Below are 16,222 nucleotides of genomic sequence, written 5' to 3' on the forward strand. Positions count from 1 at the left end.
ATAATAATAAATGGAAGGAAATTACTAAGAAAGTTTTGGTAAAGAGAGAGAGGGGGGAATGATTTTCTCTATTCATTATTATAATATATAAAATGGTAATAATTAAAGTGTACTCATACAGGAATTTTTGATTTGTTCTTATTGTAAGATTATTAATTTTATGTGATTATAATGTTTATGACTATTAATCATATATAATTATTAATTTTTAATACTCTATTAAATTGATTTATGATTATTATATTTTTACTATATCTCTTCTCTTAAAAATTCATTTAAATTTGTATTCCATTTTCTACCATATTTATAATTTATAATTCACCAAAATTTTAACTGATTTCAGGGCTCATGGCTAATCTACCTTTTCTACATCTTTATTATTTTTAAAAGTTTTTATTTATTTCATTTTTTTCACCATAGCACTTAACACCACTTGTGTGTGTGTGTGTATATATATATACATATATATGTATATATACACACATATATATAATTTTTGCTTATGCTTTCTTCTTAAGATTCATCAATATTGTTATGTATAGTAATAGTTTATTCATTTTCATTACTATATGGTATTCCATTAAGTAAAGATACTATAACTTATCCATTCTACATGGATAGACATTTCGTTATTTCCAATTATTGTGGCTATTATAAATAGTGCTTCTATGAATGTCATCATATATGTATATGGTACACCTAAGCATGCATTTCTATAAGTATATACCTAGGAATAGAATTAACATGTAATAGTTTACAGGTATCTTAACTATAGTGGGAAAATACAGCCTGCTTCCCAAAGCGGTTGTACTTCATTTTAAACCAGTCTAGTGGGTGTGTAGTGACATCTTATTGTGGTTTTAATTTGCCCTGCCCTGATTACTCATAAGGTTGAGCTCCTTTTCATGTTTATTAGCCGCTTGAATTTCCTTCTTCCTGAAGTGCCATTTCAAGTCTGTTGGTCTTGGTCAGCTGACATTTTCTTGCTGACTTAGGAGTCCTTTACTTATTCTGAATGTAATAAGTATTGCAGAAATCTTCTGCTGTTCTGTGGCTTACCTTTCATTCTCTTAGTGACCTCTTTTGATGAACATAATTTTTTTTTCTTATTTTAATGGTAAGCGTTAAATCTTTCCTTTAATAGTGATGTTTACATCTCTTTTTTAAGAAGTCTTTTTCTAGGATACAAGAGCCAGTCAGATGGTGCTCCCAATATCCAAAACTAAAACAGCTTGAGCAACAAAATAAATAATGATAATATTAGGTTATAACCCACAGAATAAAATAAATAGCTATTAACTCATACTGGTACAAATAAATCATTGAATAAATAAAAAAGCGGGAAGAGGGATAGCTCTTCCTTATAGAAGAATAATAATTTTAAAATGTAGAAGATATAAGGCAATAGAAAGTCACTGTTAGGCAAACACCATAATATTTAAGAAATGCAACAACTTGGATTTAAGATCCAAGATCGCCAAAGGAAGCTAAAATCAGTGGATGAAACTTTGAAGAGAAACAGGATATTTGTTTAGTCTCAGAGTATTTTCACCAAGAAATTTATTAATTACAAAGGGAAAAATAGTGACTTTGTAGTGGAGAAACCCAGTAGACACCATCTTAACTAGGTGATCAGTTAACACCACAGGTAGTAAGATATATTGATACCATGTAACCCTTTGTATGATGCACTGGAAAGAGAACAACATCACTTCTAAATATTCTTGCAAAAATGCATAACTTCAATATAATCATGAGAAATTATCAGACAAACCTAAAGTGGGAGACTTCATATGAAATAATTGACCAGTACTTTTCAAAATGCCAAAATCATGAAAGACAAAGAAGATTGAGGAATTATCACAAATTGGTGGACACTAAAGGGACATAAATGCAATGTGGGATCCTGGATTAGATCTCAGAATAGAGAAAAGACAATTTAGAAAAACTGGTGAAGTTTGAATAAATAAGGGCTATAGTTTTGTTCATAGTCTTGTGTCAATGCTAACTTCCCGTTTTGATAATTGCACTGTGGTATGGAAAATGAGAACATTAGGGAAACTTGGGTGAAGAGTACACAGGAACTCTCTGTACTATTTTGTTCATAACTGTTCTGTAACTATAAAATTATTTCAAAATAGAAAGTTAAAATGTTGATGTCCTCTGTTCTTGAGGTCAGTTTAGCCTGATATAAAAGGCCCACATTTTATTTTTTTAAGTATATAAACTGTTACTCTTATTATCATCTGGCATATCACATTACCGTCAAAAACAAAATGACAGTCTGATTTTCTTTCCCCTAACAGTGACTTAGTCTTTTTGTCTGGATAGCCAATATATGTTTTCTTTCATTCATTCATTCATTCATTCACTCATTTATTTATTTACTTTCGGAGTGTTAGTCTTGAAATGACTAGTGGTCAGATTTGCACAGCATTGTGCAGGATACACAAAGCACGGGGTGCCACAGGGGCTTTTTTCCCTTTATTTATTTATTTATTTATTTATTTATTTTTGGCTGTGTTGGGTCTTCGTTTCTGTGCGAGGGCTTTCTCTAGTTGCGGCAAGCGGCAGCCACTCCTCATCGCGGTGCGCGGGCCTCTCACTATCGTGGCCTCTCTTGTTGCGAAGCACAGGCTCCAGACGCGCAGGTTCAGTAGTTGTGGCTCACGGGCCTAGTTGCTCCGCGGCACGTGGGATCTTCCCAGACCAGGGCTCGAACCCGTGTGCCCTGCATTAGCAGGCAGACTCTCAACCACTGCACCACCAGGGAAGCCCATATTTTTGTTAAAGTTTTGATAAAATTACTAGACTCTGTCTTGGTGTTGGCCATTCTGGATAAAATTTTCCAACATTTAGTGTGTCCTTTCAAAACAGAATTTTACATTTTTAAATTTATTGTTTAAGTGAAGTTTTTTCCCAACTTTTTATTTAAATAAATTTCAACTGTCCAGAAAAATTGAAAAGATATTAAAGCCAACATCCATATATGTTTCATCTATATTTACCAATTGTTAACATTTTACTAATTTGCTCTGTATCTCTGTCTATACATGTGTGCATTATTTACTTTTATTTGCCAAATATTTTTAAAGTAAATTGTTGATATAATAATACTTTATCTTTGAATATTTCATCATGTATCTCCTAAGAATTAGAACATTCTCATATATTAGCACAAAATAATGATTATGCTAAACATTGATAAATACAGTTATCTAATATAGTCATATTCAAATTTCCTCAGTTGTTCAATAATGTTCTTAATAGCTTTTTTTTTCAATCTGAGTTCCAATAAAGGATTACACATTACACTTAGTTGTTGCATTTCTTAAATCTTCTAATCTAGAACAATTCCTGCATCAATTACACAAGTTTGAATCATTGAAAGGATTCACAAAACTCCAGAGGGTGTACTCCTGGAAGCCTTTAGTCAAGTAGAGAATATAGTACAGCAGGAGAAAGAAAGCACAGAGAAACATCAAAGAGGCCCAAGATTGCCGGGCACAGCTCCCCAGGCTTCCGTCTTAGTTACCCTGAACATGCTTCATGTTCTAATCGTAGATTATTATTATTATTATTTGGGAACTACTACTTGTTTAGCCATTTGAATCTGTGAAAAAAGAAATATGAATAAGTTCCATACAAAGAGTCTAAACAAGCAGACCAGCAGGTCTTAATAGTCAGTGGTTATTATTCTGGGGCCATAAAATACCCCAATCCAATATTTTGTCCATTCTACTATCTCTGATTCAATTCACACAATCAAATTTAAGTAAAGATTGGGCAAATTTTCAATATACTTGACTAATCGAGTCATCATAATCTGGAAAGCCAGGTATTAACAGCCACTATTTACTATTTACAGCATTTACAGCATTTACTATTTAAATGACGTTAGGTTAGGAGATTTCACAGACTGAAAGATCATTTATTACAAGACAGGTAGTATTATCCCTATTTTTACAGTCCAGTACATAGAAGGAGATAGTCAAGTAAACTAGAGATGACCCCATAGTAGTAAATGATTGAAAGCAGATTTGAAGTCAGGTCTGTCTGAATTCAAGCCCTACTCTTTCCACTGAAGAACACAGAGTATTTGGAGAGCTCAAATGCACAGCATGTATTAAATGTCTAAAGGTCTGAATGATTCACATGGGTCAATCTGTACTGGTTGAGTTGAGGGGCTGTTTTCTGAAGCGCCATTCCTTTTTATGTGGCAGAGTATCCTCTTGATATCCAGTTCTGTGTGTATCAGAAAGAACATTCTTTACCCAAGGTGATCCCTGTGTGAAAAATCTCCATGTAGCTTGACCTTCCAGAGAAGCCACACTTTGCCCCTTCTGAGGCCGGCCTGGGATTTCCCTTCTCAGTATCTGACATTGGCAGGCTCAGTGTGTGGCAGGCACCAGTGCTGGAGTGCTGGGTCCCAGCACATAGGGAGCTCCTCTTCAAGTATGGTGCTGATTGGGTGGCTACCTAAATCCGTAGCATGACCTCTGGGAAAAAGAAGTTGGCTTTGGCTAATTCTGTCCTTGTTTTTGAGATCAGCATTTCACCTATATACTACCTCGTATTTTTTTTAAATCAGCGTTTTTGAGGATTAATTTGCATATTTCCTTGTATTTTTGGTAGGGCTCTTGTCTGTCCTTTTTTCTATTATCATAATACATACTTATTGTAAAAATGCAAAGAGTACAGAAATATATGACAGAAAGTGAAAGCTTCTTTAATTTTTTTTAAAAAAATTATTATTTGTTGGGTACTTAACCATGTCCCATATGCTTTATATACATAGCCTCATTCATGTCTTGCAACAACTCTGTAAATGGGCATTATTATTCCTATTTTGCAGATAACAAAAATGAGGCACGCAGATTAAATAATTTTTCCAGAAGGTCCACCAGGTAACAAAACCCATTCTCTTAATCATCGCACTGGACTGCATTTAATTCTTGCAGGGCTGACCTAGCTTTCTCACTTTGGCTCTGCCCGTTATGGTCTTTTCTCCACGTGATCTTTATTAGAATCTTTTTTCCCCCTCTTTGACTTCAATTATATCTCTTTTTGACATGACATGTACTATGGGGACCTCACTAGCTAGTAAGCTTTATGAGAGCAAGAAGTAGTTATGTTTACTTTCTTAAGTAGCTGCAGTGTCTGTAGTGCAGGATCTGACATGGAGTTGCTGAGCAGTAAATCTTCATAGAATCAATAAATGAATAAGTGAATGAATAGAGTTTTAACTGACGGGCCCTTTGTATGCGTTATCTCATTTGGTTCTGTTAAAATAAAATAAAATTCATTTGAAAGGGACAATGTATACAGTGTTCCACTGCTGAATTCAAGTCATCCTATCAACTGTTTATACAAAAATTTAATAAGAATAATAATATTAAGAGTTTAGGGTTTTTATGTTCTCTGAAGAAGCCAAACGCTCTTCTTTTTTATATATGAATGTGGATTTGTCTTCCATCATACTCTGTTTTTACCATGTCGTGTGGGCGCTCTTCTCTCTTGCCTGATTTAAAGCCCTCTTTATTCAGAATTTTCTTGCCAGCAATGTCTTCCCGGTTCCCACTGGATGCACTCACACCAGTAGTCATCATGTTGGCGTTGTAAGAGGCACCTTAAAATCCAGTCCAGCTGGTTACTTACCTCAGCCTCCTTTCTCTTCCAGAATCAAAACTTTCTAGGGGGACTTCCCGGGTGGTGCAGTGGTTAAGAATCCACCTGCCAATGCAGGGGACACGGGGTTGAGCCCTCGTCCAGGAAGATCCCACATGCTGTGGAGCAACAAAGCCTGTGCGCCACAACTACTGAGCCTGCGCTCTAGAGCCCACGAGCCACAGCTACTGAAACCCGCCTGCCTAGAGCCCGTGCTCCACAACAAAAGAAGCCACTGCAATGAGAAGCCCGCACACTGCAACGAAGAGTAGCCCCCGCTTGCCGCAACTAGAGAAAGCCCGCGCGCAGCAACGAAGACCCAGTGCAGCCAAAAATAAATAAAAGTTAAAAAAAAAAAACTTTCTAGGGAAGAGGAGATGAAAACACCACCTGAATTACCTTCTGTTTTCAACTCAGATTCCCTGGTGTTGCACTCCACGTTTCTCCCAGCTCTGTGATTATTCTCTGTGAAACTGTGTAAGTGAGAAGAGTCGTGGGCTTGAGGTACTTTTTTTTTTTTTTTTAATTTATTTAATTAATTTATTTATTTTTGGCTGCATTGGGGCTTTGTTGCTGAGCACAGGCTTTCTCTAGTTGTGGCGAGTGGGGACTACTCTTCGTTGTGGTGCGTGAGCCTCTCATTGCTGTGGCTTCTCTTGTTGCAGAGCATGGGCTCTAGGCACATGGGCTTCAGTAGTGGTGGCTTGTGGGCTCTAGAGCGCAGGCTCAGCAGTTGTGGCACACGGGCCTAGTTGCTCTGCGGCATGTGGGATCTTCCCGGACCAGGGCTTGAACCCGTGTCCCCTGCATTGGCAGGCGGATTCTTAACCACTGTGCCACCAGAGAAGCCCCGGTTTGAGGTACTTTGGTAGATTTTCCTCACAAGTATTTATGCACATGCACACTGGAGGACAGCCATTTTCACTTCTCCAGGGTCTTCACACGGGCCCCTTCTTTTTTTTATTTTTTGGCTGCACCACATGGCATGTGGGATCTTAGTTCCCTGACAAGGGATGGAACCAGCACCCCGTACACTGGAAACGCGGAGTCTTTTTTTTTTTTTCTTTTAATTGGAGTATAATTGCTTTACAATGTTGTGTTAGTTTCTGCTGTACAACGAAGTGAATCAGCTATATGTACACATATATCCCCTCCCTCTTGGACCTCCCTCCCATCCCCCGGCTTCCTGCCCATCTAGGTCATTACAGAGCACCAAGTTGAGCTCCTGTGCTGCACCGCTGGTTCCCACTAGCTATTTTTACATATGGTAGTGTATTTATGTCAAACCTAATCGCCCAGTTCATCCCACCCTCCCCTTTCCCCACTGTGTCCACATGTCCATTCCCTACATCTGCGTGAAGGGCGGAGTCTTAACCACTGGACTGCCAGGGAAGTCCCACGAGCCCCTTCTTGTCCCTCCCTTAGACCTTCACCTGCCCCACAGAGGGTCACATGCGCCACACCCCATGCTATTGTCTGACTCAGCTACAATCATACCGAAGCAGCCTGACTTCAAATATCCCACTGGTTTGTAGTTTGACCTTGAAGAAGTTGGTAGACCGTCTTTGACCATGTGGGAAATGGAACTTACTTCAGAAAGAGAATAGTGAACTAAGAGTTGTGGAATCACAGCTCTTAAAAAAAATAAGCAGCAGCTAAAATAGTTAATTATGCTAGTGTCTCTCCACCCATTTTGTTGATGAAAGAGCTTCTAAAACATTACCTGTCAATCTGATCCTTCAGATAAAAGACTCTCCCTTTGAAAACAGTCATCATATGAAAATCTGAGGGCCAGTATCCATATTTATTAGGGGGTGCCCACCCCTCCTGTCCTGTTGTATCATGGGTTTATAGCACACCAGTTATCCTGAGCTCCCTAAGCTCTTTCAAGAATTGTGCTAAAATTAAACCTGTCGGCTGTTCCTTGGGAGAATCACAAAGTTTCAGACATTTGTGTAGCTGACTTGCCTGCAGAAGTATGGAAGCAGTGTTTTGTTTTTTTAAATCTAGAGTTAGCAAAATATTTCTCCTTTTGTCTCTCCTGCCCCTATGGTGGTGATTAGTATCTGAAGGCCAAGTTCCTCTGGGAATGGCTGACATCTTCTGCCACTGCATAGATCAAAAGGGAAGAAGAGATATACGTTGGCCACTGAGTGAAGGGAAAAACAGGAAGATTGACAATCAGAAGGGATTAGAAAAAAGAAGGAATAAGAAACTTACAACTGTGAAAGGAAGAAAAAAATCGAACTCTATTTTCTTAAAATTAATTTTGGAGAAAGGTTAGGTCGATTAGGAAAGTGAAAGAAGCTCAGTGTCCAAAGCGAGGAGCAGCAAATAATCTGACGGTCCATGTGAGCTGAAATTAGTGCCGCAACAGATTTAGAAAGAACTAGGAGGGCCCTTCCCTAAAGGGAAATGTAGTAATACATCAATAGTCAAGTGTGTTGAGCTGTGTATTAGGTACAATTCCCATTTTGAGAACTCCAAAAATTTCCTAGGAACAAGAATAGAAGGTGCCAGTGAGTGAATGAACTGAACAGAACAAGGTTGATGATGTTCCTTCTGACCTGGCCAGATTGCGCCTGAAATACTGTGCTCAAACCAAAGGACCACTGAGATGGTGACGGTCTGGGAATCGCGTTTATGAGGAATTTTGAAGAAACAGGAAAGTTAGATTTCAAGAGGGGACACTTAAGGCCGTGGAGGTACCTCGTAGCTGCTTCCAAGTATTTAAAGCCTTAGTGAATTAAATAAAAATCTGAGCACCAGCTCAGAGCCAGCCCAGTTCATGGAGCCTGGGATGAGTAGATGAATATGGATACATCCTGCCTTCTGGATGCAGGAAGGAAAATGAGATTGACTCTGTGTGCTTCTAAAGAGCAAACTGGGATGACAGTAGCGGCTCTAAGACAGGAAGGTTTCAGTTTAATAAAAGGAAAAGGACGTTTATAAACGCACCTGTCCCAAGTTAGAAAGGGCTGCTTAAGACACAGCAAGCCTTCCTGTTGCAGGGCTTCATGGTAGGTTAGCGTGACGAGGGGTCTTAGCCGTCCTAGAGGAAGCATCAGGTAGAGACAGGATGACCCCCTGGTTGGGCTGTCCTTGGAATGGATTCTCCATCCCCTTCCACTTCCCGTGAATCTGTGTTTCTGAATCTTAAGATTTGGAAGAAGAATGAGGATAGAGTAGCCAAGTAGTAAAGGGAACATAGTTTAAGTAATTAAAGCATAAATAATAATTGCTAACTTTTATTGAGAGCTTACCAAGTGCTTGGCAGGGTTGGGCAGTACCTGTCCTGTGAAGTAGTGCTATTTTCTTTTCACAGCTGAGGAAACAGCTAAAGTCACTTGCCCAAGGTGCCACAGCAGGTCAACTAGCCTGGGCACCGAAATGCATGCTTTAGCCTCCAGACGGCACCGCCTCGCTTTCTCACACCCAGTGTCATTTCCTCCCTCAAACCTGCACTTGCGTGCCTTCAGAAACGATACCTGCAAGGATTCTAGGAACATGTTTAATTTTGCTGCAACTTGTATAAGCTTATAGGAATGCACACCAAATGTATAAAACTATGGAAATATGAGGAACTGTGGAAAATTATTTACCGCAAGGGTTTTTTACGTGGCATCCGTGTGTGTGTGTGTGTGTGTGTGTGTGTGTGTGTGCACGCGCACGTCACTCTGTGAAGAAATCCTCAGAATGGTGATGCATTACCTCACAAAAGTTTAAGAACTACTGTTTTAAGACCTTCTCCAGCTTCTGTGCAGAGAAGAAAGCCTAACCAGATAGAAACTTTCATTCACCAACAGGAATCAGCTAGTTTAAGAAAGAAAACCAAATCAAAACAAAAAACTCTCAGCAATTGAAGTTATTAAAACAATTCTTTCTGATTGTAGGAACCATCTAGACTTAACCTTTTGGGATTCGCTTTACTAGGTGTTTCAGACACTATGAAGAGGCACTTAGTGGATGTTTCTTTTTCCCTAAAGGAACCTGGGAACAGAGGAAGAACACAGGAACGGACTAGGATGGAGGAATGAAGATTCCTCACTGGCTTTTCTTAAGCACCCCTCCCCTAGGGTTTTGCAATATTCAACAGGGAAGTCTCTGAATGATCATTTTGTTTTCACAGTGCTTCATTTCTCCCACCTTCAATCCTGGCCTAACACCATCAAGCATTGCATAGCAGCAGAAACAGGCAACAAAATGGAAACCACAGAGATCAAAAACAGTCAGATTTCCAATCAGAAAAATTCATCTCTGTTTCTGAGCATCCAAAGACACTCTCCCATTCTTGCTGAATGCTTCTGATGTCAGTTAACTGCAGGAGTGATCCTTGCATAATAATTGCATTCTCCTTTGTGCTATCTGTTGTGATTGGTTTTTGGCAGAAAACTTTTGAAAAGCTATTGGGAGAAGGGAGAGTTTGGTTTTATTAACTAGTCTTACATTAAGCATTTAATGATTGCATTTGCATATTTCTGTTAGCACTACATAAAATACCAATACCATCTTGCTTTTTTTTTTTAAATTAACAGTCCATTCTCTTGCAGGTAACGACCCAGAAAAAAAGAAAGAAAATCAAACACTTTCAACTAATGAAAAAGATCACTTCTATTCTGACTCAGCTTTTTTTCCTCTTGCTTAATTCTCACATCCGTTTTGGAAGGACGGTCTCTTTGCCTAAGTGTCCATCACCATTCCACATTAACTTACTGAAATCTCCGTATGTAACCTGCTTGGGCTTTCCATTATGGCTTTCGCAAATTGAGGTTTCTTATTTGTTATCAGCAGTGGTTCTTGATTTGTTAGCTATGAGCCTGTAGATCAGTGTATGTTGGTTCTGTTGATTACCTTAAGATGCTAATAAGGTTGAATAATATAACTGATATGTGAATAGTTTATCACAGTTTATAAACTGTTTTCATATTCAGATCTCCCCTAATCCTAATGAAACATGTGTTTGCTCAGAAAAGAAAATCGTATTTTCTCAGCAAAATATTGCATTAGGTTATTGTCTTTGCAAAAATGTGCAAAAAGTGACCATATATATTCCATTGGTTCTTTTTCTCTGAAGAACCCTGACTAATACATTATCTCTATTATCTCTATCTCTATCTCTATCTCTCTATCTTCTGGTATCTGTCTCTCATCGCTCCTCTCTGGGGTTGCATCTCCTTGCTACTAGTGCAATAAAGTAGCTGGGACCTCTTTTCCATTGAGAGGAGACTCATCTCATACACTCACTGGTTGGGGGACTTCCTAGTCCTGATCCTGCTCTACTATCTAAGAGCCAGAGGGCTGACTTGTCTCCTCGGCACTTATTTCTTGACTCTTTTTTTTTGGTTGTGTCAGCCTTATAGATGAGTGACTATGTTCATTACCTGTGGGCTGAACTAGTTGGGCGAGGGGAGAAGAGAGGGTAACCTATGGTTATGAGCTAACAACGCTAACAATAATGGAAAGCACATAGCCGTTGCTCTTACGGTATTGGCAATCACTTTTAAAAATCCAATTTATTTATTTTTTATTTTTTATTTTCTTAGAAGAGTAGCAGAGAGGTATTTTAAATTTTATTTATTTATTTATTTATTTATGGCTGTGTTGGGTCTTCGTTTCTGTGCAAGGGCTTTCTCTAGTTGCGGCAAGCGGGGGCCACTCTTCATCGCGGTGTGCAGGCCTCTCACTATCGCAGCCTCTCTTGTTGCGGAGCACAGGCTCCAGACGCGCAGGCTCAGTAGTTGTGGCTCACGGGCTTAGTTGCTCCGCGGCATGTGGGATCTTCCCAGACCAGGGCTCGAACCCGTGTCCCCTGCATTGGCAGGCAGATTCTCAACCACTGCGCCACCAGGGAAGCCCCAATTTATTTTTTAATAGACTTTATTTTTTGGAACAGTGTTAGATTTATGGAAAAATTGACAGCATAGTACAGAGAGTTCCCATACACCACACACCCAGTTTCCCCTATTAGTAACACAGGAGTATGGTATATGTGTTATATATAAATATGTTTGGCATATTAATTAGTCAACAAATATTAGTCTGTTATTATTAACTAAAATCCATAGTTTACTCAGATTTCCTTAGTTTTTACCAAATGTCTTTTTTTCTGTTCCAGGATCCCATCCAGGATACTGTATTACATTTAGGTATCCTGTCTCTCTAGGCTCCTCTTTGCTGGGACCATTTCTCAGACTTTCCTTGTTTTTGATGACCTTGACTGTTTTGAGAAACAGTTGTCAGGTGTTTGGGGATTTGTCTGATGCTTTCCTTGTGATTAGACTGGGGTTATGTGTTTTGGGGGGCAGATCACAGAGGTAAAGTGCCATTTGCATTACGGCATTGCAAAGGTACACCCTATCAATGTGATTTACGATCGTTAATATTGACCTTGATAACCTGGATGAGGTAGTGTGTGTCATACTTCAGCACTGCAGAGTTATGATTTTCCCACACCCACTATGTGCAGCCCACACCTAAGGAGTGGGGAGTTATGTTCCCTGTTCCTGAGGGCAGAGTCTCTACAGCGATGATTTGGAATTCTTCTGTATGGGAAATTTGTCTCTTCTGTCACAGAAATCACTTTTCAAAAGTTATTAAAGGCAACAGTATAAAAGCTTTTAGAAGGAAGATATGGTATAATTTCTCCACAATGTTACTAATCTGTCCATCTGAGACATATATTTTGAATCATTTACTCCATAAACCTAAAATACAATTATGGCTACAGATGTGCCAGGCATTGTGCAAAAAAAGCTAAAGGATAAACAGTATATGCAGTTCTCAATTAGTGCAGAAATGTTAGATGAATCGCTGGGAAAATTCCTAAATGGGCTCTGAAACCTCTGGGGCAGCCCAGAATAGGCAGGTAGAGGTAGAAACAGATAATCCCATACACTATGGTGAGTACTGACAATACAAGGACAGTATACAGAGTGTGCACTAGGGGTCCTAAGAAGAGAGGCCCTAAGTGGGCAAATGTGGAAAGACACATCCAGCAGTGGTGGTTGACCAGAGGTGCTTTTAGAAAGATCAGGAAGAGGAGGAGGATGGGAGGGAGATGATAGGGATGGTGAAGCCTATAAAGGGAACGAGTTTGTGACAAATCGCTCACCCTCTCACTCTGCCCTTTGTTTCTTAGCTTTGTTACCTCTTGTGGCAAGGATATGAGGTAAGGACCTCAGGTGAACAGAATTGAGTCAGTCAGACTCCTCAGTTCATGGCAATGAACATCATTGGTCCATGTGAGACATCTCTTTGGTTTGGTTTTATATTTTCCACCCATTCCTCATTCTCTCCAGCCCCATTCTCATTACTCCATATGCACCCACTCTGGTATGTTCAAGCTAGGTCCCTTCAGTCTACTTTCCTAATATTCTTAAAAAATAGGTAGTGTTGTTTTGAGTTTGTAATTTTAAAATTTATATGATAGTAGTATCATGCTCTAAATCTTACTATTTCTTAATTTAAGGAACGTTTTTCTTTATTGTCACCGAATATTATTTTTAAAAATCTATCTAAAATGCCATACATAATTTAGTCCGTTATTTCTGACTGCTAAATTATATTCCATCCTGCTTAAACTCCTATTTTATTTATCCATTTTCCTGTTGTTATTATTATTATTATTATTATTTTTAATAAATTTTATTTATTTATTTATTTATTTATTTATTTATTTATTTATTTATGCTGTGTTGGGTCTTCATTTCTGTGCGAGGGCTTTCTCTAGTTGTGGCAAGCAGGGGCCACTCTTCATCGTGGTGTGAGTGCCTCTCACTATCGTGGCCTCTCTTGTTGAGGAGCACAGGCTCCAGATGTGGAGGCTCAGTAGTTGTGGCTCACAGGCTTAGTTGCTCCGCGGCATGTGGGGTCTTCCCAGACCAGGGCTCGAACCCGTGTCCCCTGCATTGGCAGGCAGATTCTCAACCACTGCGCCACCAGGGAAGCCCATTTTCCTGTTGTTATATCCAATTCCTTGTTCTCATAAATGTTACTACAATGAAAATCCTAATAAATGTCCCCATGTGACGATTAGAGAGCTTCTCTGGGTTACACACTGTAAGTGGAACTACTTGACCTACTGTGTTGATATATGTATACCTACTTTCATTAAGTACAACCAAATTGCCGTCAGGATCACCAACGATCATGTTGCTGAATTCAAATGTCAGTTCTAAGTAACCTCTCAATAACATTTGTCAGAATTATGGTTGCCCCCCTTTTGAATTCTTTTTCATTTTGGTTCCACTGAACTAGATGATTTTCCCCTTTCTTCACTGGCCACATGTTCCCATTCTTCTTTGCCTTTTGCTGACCTTTAGATGGGGGCAACTCCAGAGATCTGCTCTAGAAGAAGAGAACCCCTTCTCTTCACTGTTTATATGCAGGACAGCGGGTGCGCTCATGCATTCTCCTGGCTGTTAATACCGTATCCATGTTAATGCCTTCAAATATATATGCACAGCCCTGAACTTAACTCCAAACTCTATACTCACAGCTAACTGCTGACTCAGTGTTTCCATTTGAATATCAGCCTGACTTTCCCATGACAGGTTCAGGGATGGTTATAAGGGAGGGACCTGGCAACACATGCTGATAACCATCTTGTTCATCTTGTTTTGAATTTGAATGGATTCTTCTCTCCTCTGGGTAGATTACTGGTTTTAGGAACTCAGAATCACTCCTTTCCCTTCGGTGTCTTGAGCGCTCGTGAAACCTACTCATTTTAACCACTGACACAGCCAAAGCACTTTTGCGGTGCAGACTGAGAGTTCTTACAGAAAACAGACCACCAGGATCACCAGTCTGCTTATGCCTGGGCAGGTTCCAAATGGGAACCAGAGTCCACCTTTGCCCCCCTACTCTAGGTCTAGGCACTCAGACATGTCTTTCCCAGAAGATGGTGCAGCAACTTCCCTTGGATACTCGTCTGGATTCTTCCTCCCTTTAGACAAATCTCCGCTCAAATATTGGCTTCTCAAAGAAGCAGTCCCTGATCAGCTGAACAAAAATAGGCTCCACCTACACCGTCACTCTCTGCCCACTTAGCCAGCTTTACATTTCATTACATAACTAACATGATGGTATATATTTTCTGTCTCCCCACAGGAATGCATGCACCATGATGCCTGGACTTTGTTTTTTTTTTGTCATGGTATTCCTAGCACTTGGCACACCAAGAATGGTGAATAAATGCTATTATTTGGCAGCCTCTATGCGTGGATATCACGAGGGAACATCCATGACCTTTCTATATTCTGCTTCTGTTTTTAGCTCTTTTCCTACTGGGGTCACTGTGGGAACCAGGATGGCTGGGTGAGGGCAGCAAAAATCCAGACAGAAGGGTGGGGATGCCCCAATTGTGACTGTGGGACTATTTCAGCCCCAAATGCTATTCTGATGGAAAGTTTTACCCTTAGTCCTCTGACACATTCCAACCACGTGGCTGTGTAAAGTGCCAGAGTTCAAGCTCTTGGGAGTGGAAGTCTTTGAAGCTAGGAGGAAAATTTATAGAATTTGGATCATATGCTGTTTTTCAGCTTCAGTTGCAAATGAGTTAGCAAAACAAAGTTTAAAGTTCCCAACTGAGCATTTAAAATAAAAATAGAATTTTTCAGGGAGCATAACATCTTTCATTGCAAGAGGGGATAAGCAAGCAATGAGCCTTTTCTGAAAAGTGGCATGACAGAACAATCCAAGGTGGTTGCCCAAGATAACTGGAAATTTGTGTGGGAAATGAGAAAACTCTGGCTACTGATAACCTCCTTCCTCTTGCAATAATACTGAGCGAGATGGTCAGCAGGGCATGTGCTTGACTACAAATGCTTCTTCTTTCTGATGTGTCTGAGGGCTGAGTGGAAGGGATTTTAATAGTGACTGTTTTAGCTCTATACCTTTTTAAAAGTTTATTTTCTTGTACTTTTGTAAATTAAAGGGAGGCTTTATAATATTTTGCTCGTTCCATCACTGACCCATAAACAAGCAATTATAAGAGTTGGCACTAACCAAACAATTCTTGTGAGTGACCTAAAGCATACATTTGGGAGAGACAATAATCAGAGCTACAAGTCCTCTGATAAGGAAGGTTGTGAAGCCATAGCAACAGGCTGAAGATGCTGTTCCTTCTGTTTCCAAGCTTGCTGCATCCTTGCATCCTGGGAATGATGTTTCGCCCAACCTGGTGAGCTAATCTCGTGTGGATTCTACTCAGATGTCACTTCCGTTGTGCAGCCTTCCTGACCATCGTTTTCCCCCCAGATGGAGTTCTTTGCTTTCTCCTCTAAGTTCCCACAACACTTTTTTTCATGCCTCTGTTGTGGACCCTACCCCATATTGTAAACAAGTGTTTATCTTGTTTCGCTAGATCATTAAGTCATCAAGGGAAGTGGCCTAAGTTTCCTTCATTCTTGTGTCTCTGGTATTAGCACAGTGGCTGGCCCAGAAAGTGAATAAATGAGTGAGGTTATTCATCTATTATGTATATTGACCAACCACCACTCCAATTTTATGACCAAATTCTCCCGTGGTACAATGTGTTAATTTCTGATGCTGTCCG

General features: G+C 39.6%; 1 long non-coding RNA gene across 1 annotated transcript in view; it reads left to right on the forward strand.

Moving 5' to 3' along the window:
- The window catches only part of LOC309665600, an 83,485-nt gene that overhangs the window by 33,199 nt on the left and 34,064 nt on the right, over positions 1-16,222 (forward strand). The gene's annotated exons all lie outside the window — the stretch shown is intronic.

This window comes from Balaenoptera physalus (genome assembly GCF_965194825.1).
Source record: "Balaenoptera physalus genome assembly, chromosome: 8".
In the NCBI taxonomy this organism is placed as follows: Eukaryota; Metazoa; Chordata; class Mammalia; order Artiodactyla; family Balaenopteridae; genus Balaenoptera; species Balaenoptera physalus.